This window comes from Myotis brandtii, unplaced genomic scaffold (genome assembly GCF_000412655.1).
Source record: "Myotis brandtii unplaced genomic scaffold, ASM41265v1 scaffold154, whole genome shotgun sequence".
In the NCBI taxonomy this organism is placed as follows: Eukaryota; Metazoa; Chordata; class Mammalia; order Chiroptera; family Vespertilionidae; genus Myotis; species Myotis brandtii.
This window is the reverse complement of record NW_005355584.1, coordinates 83,768-89,095: the sequence shown is the minus strand read 5'-3', so window position 1 is coordinate 89,095 and position 5,328 is coordinate 83,768. Positions and strand designations below refer to the sequence as shown.

At 37.8% G+C, this 5,328-nt stretch overlaps 1 long non-coding RNA gene across 1 annotated transcript in view; it reads right to left on the bottom strand.

The window, feature by feature from the left end:
* Nucleotides 1–405: 405 nt before the first annotated feature.
* The window catches only part of LOC106725290, a 7,595-nt gene continuing 2,672 nt past the window's right edge, over nucleotides 406–5,328 (bottom strand). The window contains exon 2 of the long non-coding RNA XR_001361148.1: nucleotides 406–827. This is a non-coding gene — a long non-coding RNA (uncharacterized LOC106725290). The remainder of the gene's footprint in view (nucleotides 828–5,328) is intronic.

Below are 5,328 nucleotides of genomic sequence, written 5' to 3'. Positions count from 1 at the left end.
CTGATTGTATATACTAATGCACAGGACAGCCCATTACAACAGAGAATCATCTGGCACAGAATGTCAAGTGTTGAGGTTGTGAAAACCTGATGCTTTGAAAACTGCAGATGCAACAAAGAAAACACTAGGGGTCAGTAAGAACTCATGAAAGTCACTTCCTATGTAATCTTCCACCTGGTAAAAAGGGTTCTACATTGATTCTTAAAACTCTTTGTGGTATGTACCGTAGGAAGCGAGTGAAAATGGTTTGGGGAACCAGGTCTTTTCACTGTGGGAGAAGGGATCTACAAATATGAAAAGGTGCAAAGTGAGGAAGAACTTTTCAGGGTTAGCTTTGACTTGCAGATATTAGTGTAAATAGGTAAACACACACTGTACAAGGAAGAATTCTGATGTCCACCCACATTTGGGTTTCATATCTAATTCTTTTATTTTTCTTGGAGAGGCCTTCTCTGAGAATTCACCCTGAGAAGACTCCCACCCCCCCGGTTTCTCTCCTCACACACCAGATTTTCCCTTCATAGTGCTCATCAAAATGGGTAATTGTATACATACTCCTGTGTGTGCTTTTTAAATGTTTGTAAGCTCCATGAGGGCAGGAGCAGGTCTGTTTTGTTCTCACTGTGCATCCAGTACATAGCGCTGTGCCTGACAGCCAACAGGTATAAACAAGCATCTCTTAGCAGAATGACTGGTAATGTTGGTTAGATGGCTTCTGGTGCACTCAGAGCAGAAGACACTGTGTGTGATGAAGGCATGGGTTCAATGCTGACGGGGCTCTTGAATCTCCACATTCAGGCACCTGTAGCCCCTGGAAGTAAGTGAACCTGTTAAAATTCAGAGATAGACTTCAAAAGATGAAGGCAACAATAAAATTCCATATTATTTTATTCAATGTTGATATTTCCCCCTCTGCCTCCTCTTCCCCCTGGAAATTACTGAAATTAATATTACTAATTGTTCCTCATAGAACCTACATATATTTATGCTAAGTATGGGTTTATCAATTTAAGCTCTTTGCCCAGTTCATGGTAAATATTTGAAAGGTGTCATTAAAAACAGGAATACATCCTGGCCAGCATGGCTCAGTGGTTGAGCGTCAGCCTATGAACCAAGGAAGTCATGGTTCGATTCCTGGTCAAAGCACATCCCCAGGTTGTGGGCTGGTTCCCCGGTGTGGGGCATGCAAGAGGTAGCTGGTCGATGGTTCTCTCTCATCATTGATGTTTCTGTCTCTCTCTCCCTCTCCCTTCCTCTCTGAGATCAATAAAAAATATATTTTAAAGAAAACAGGACTATAGCATTTAGGGGCTGTATAAAGCATGTACCTGAAAAGTATCTCTTTCTCATCCCAATACCTATATTTTCTAAAACTTGAATATAAGCTGCAACTGAAATGAATTTTTACACTGAAAAAGGAGATGGTCTCTGCTAAAGCGGGAGTGGCCATCAGTATTACAAGGGAATAGACAGCCTTAGTATAGTCCTGATGGAAAAGTGTTTTGAGAAAAAACTTTACTGAGTTTTCTCCACTGCTTCTTGATTTTACACATGAATAGCCCCACCCAATCCCCTAACTAGCTTAACAAAAAGTATTACTATAACAATATAATACATATAATGTACATCTCAAATAATTTTATAATATGTTACAATAGTGTATAATAATATAACAAGACTAAAGGTCCCGTGCACAAAATTCATGCACTTGGGGTGGCGAGGGGGGTGTCCCTCAGCCTGGCCTGTGCCCTCTCACAGTCCAGGAGACCTCAGGGGAGCCCTCAGGGGATGTCTGACTGCCAGCTTAGGTCAGCCCTCCCCCTGCTCCCCGTGGGCCTAAGCCGGCAGTCAGACATCCTTAGCGCTGCCGTGGAGGTGGAAGAGGCTCCCGCCACCACTGCTGCACTCACCAGCCATGAGCCTGGCTTCTGGCTGAGTGGTGCTCCCCCTGTGGGAGTGCACTGACCACCAGAGGGCAGCTACTGTGTTGAGTGTCTGCCCCCGGTGGTCAGTGCACATCATAGCGAGCTGTTTAGCAGCCTTAGCATATCATTAGCATATTATGCTTTGATTGGTTGAACAGACCACCAGACGACCGAACACTTAGCATATTAGGCTTTTATTATATAGGATTGAGTATATGGAATCTTATTTATACATTCCACTAGAGCTTGTTGGAAAATAACCATACAAATAATAAATTCTCTGACTTACCTCTAAAAACTGTATGCAAAAGAAGATACTAATATGGTTTTAAATATCCTTTCTCACTTTATTAATTCATACTTTTTTAATTCTCATAGAGTTATAATATAATGAGAAGAACGTTATAACTTAAATAAAGATCCCTGGCCAGTTCCGAAATTAAATTCATATGACTAGGCTGCTTCTTTTTCTCTTTTTAAAAAATATATTTTTATTGAATTTAGAGTGACAAGAAGGGAGAGGGAGAGAAACGTCTATGAAAGAAAAGCATCAACATCAATCGGCTGCCTTCTGCACGTCCCCTACTGGCGATTGAGCCCGAAACCCTGCAAGCGTCCTGACTGGGAATCGATCGAACCAATGATGTCTTGGTACACAGGTCAATGCTTAACCACTGAGCAGCACTGGCCATGCTAGGTTGTTTCTTTAAAGAGAAAGTACCATGTGTCATAGAAAGGAAGATATGAGCCATTGCAGAGTTTTCAACTCCTTAGGAGAGCTGCATAAATTCAAGGCATTTGCCTCATTTTGGCCTCCTTTATTTCTTTTGTTTCTTCACAGATCAAAAGCCCTACCCAATTTTAGAAATACTAGTGCCAGCCTCTGACCTAAGCTAATCATGACCCAGATAAAATTATTAATTACAATTGGAGGCAAATAAATACCATTCCTCTTATTTTTGTTTTAATTGCCCATATTAAAATGACTCATCAAGATGATGATGAAGTATGTGTTATGGGTTGTCAAAAATCTGCAGAACAGTCAGAGGGGTGGAGGGGTGGAAGGAAAATGTGAGATTGCACAAGTTACAGTCCATAGCGTTTTATGGATCTTTGTTTTAGAAACAATTCCCAAGTAGAATGTTTGTTTCCAAACAGCAATTTATGCAAACATTTACAGTTCATTTTTCAAGCAATATTGTTCTTCATAAAGAAATCCCTTATTATCTCTTCTGAAATTTTAATGACTGCCTTATAATTAATTACAGGTGTTTACTCCTGATCCTTTGAACATCTGGGTGTCTCGGTCTAAGACAGTGCCAGGTAGAGCTTATTTTAAGTGTTCAACTTAGTGATAATGATTTATTTGTTATTTTGGCATATTTCTTCTCCTCATTCCTTGTCCTCAATTTTTCAATGTCAAGATCACAGAGATTAATTCATAAGATATTTTGTTTCAAATTTTATCTTTCATCATGTGCCATATTTTTCTTAAAATAAAGACACAATAAACCAGCATTTATCTGCTAGAACAAAGTTGCGCATAGAACAGGCCTCAGGCATTCCGCCCTGGAATGATGGCTGTGAGGGAGGCAAAGCTTTCTTGAGCAACTGTGGATCCTTGTTGCTCTGTAGAAGGTGGAGACAACTTTGGGTGGCACCGTGTTCCCTACAGATGCTAAAACAACAGGTGGGAGCTAATTTGTCTAATACTCCCATTGATTCATGTATAAATCCATATGTAGCTATACATTAATGAACCAGGTAAGCTGTATACAATATGAGGCATGTAAGCATTTAAATGTTGATGAATAGAAATGAAATATTTTTATCAAGTATATAATATGGATTTTTTAACCAATTATTCATGCTAATGAATATAGGGGCAGCAAAAGTAGATTTATAGTTGTAAGTACTCAAAACACAGAGTTTATTCTTGTACAATTATTTATCGATGGTTGTATTATTTTCCATACAAACAACTGTAAACCTACTTTTGCCCCACCCTGTATATAACTCTGCAGTCACTTTTGCCTGTCTGTGTGTATACCACACACATTGCAGACTCTTTTGAAATATGTTTTCTTTATTTGAAGTAAAAGCATTTTTCTCTAATCCATGCTAACTACCAGAGCCATTGTTAGTTTTAAAATACATATTTATCTATTGTCATAACTATGAATGTTGCCAGGTGGGTACATGAAATAACAGGGGAGATACTTTGCAGTTATATGATTGTTTAACCACTATGCTGTACATAGAAAACTAATACAAAATAATATTAAATGTAAAAAATACAAATTTATATAATTCTTATGAAAAACAATTTGGTGATATATATCAAAGTTACAAATGCACATTAAAATTGATTCAACATACATGATTTGTACATCATGGCTAATGAAAGAAGCTCTAAGATGCATTGTTAAGTGAATAAAGCCAAGTAAAGAAAAGTTAACATTTGTTTTAAAGGGGAAGAGAAGGTGAAAACTAAGCAAATTTGATTACATGTGCTGTATATACCTGCCTCTGGAAATATATGTAAGAAACTCACAGCTGAGGTGCTGGGGACTTAGTGAGAATGAGGTTGGTTTTTCCCTATACATCCTTTTGTACCTTTTTTGGTAAGAATCATATAAATCTAATATTTATTCAAAAATAATATTAAAATTTTTAAAGTAAAATTAAAAAACATTTATCTTCAAAAATCAGTATTTATTAAGGGTCATTCTAAATGGTATATAAATATATGTTTTCTTTGTCGCTTTTCTTAATGATTGTTTTTTGAATATATTCTTTTCTGTCTTACACAGATTCTCTCTCTCTCTCTCTCTCTCAGTGGAGATATTTTTCTTCTGTTTTGTTTTTATTTGTCTACATCAAGCAGGTGAAATTCACAGAATTCTATTTCTATTTACAATTTCTGTCTTTGGGTGTTAAAAGATGTAGTGTATTTGTGGGTGGTAGTTAGAGTATGTGACTCTTGGTATGTCCTGTATGCAACATTCTTAGACCCGTTTTCAGGAAATAGCAATTGCAATCAAATGCTGATTGCAGTGTGTTTCTGTGTATCAAATGGATCCTATGCTGTTTAAAACAAAATATATTAATCAAAGATGTCAAACTACTTAGATATTCAGCAGTGATTTTGTGATTACAGTGATGCTCTAATACATTATAGTGGAAAGAAAATATTCTTAGCAATGTTTGGCATAGTTTAGTATCATCTACACTAATAAAAGAGAAACATGGTAATTGGTGTACGACCGCTACCCTTCCCATTGGCTAATCAGCATATCCTTATGCAAATTAACTGTCGGCCAAGATGGCGGCCGGCAGCCAGGCAGCTGGAAGCGAACATGAGGCTTCCTTGCTTCAGTGACTGCAGACTCCAACGTTCCCC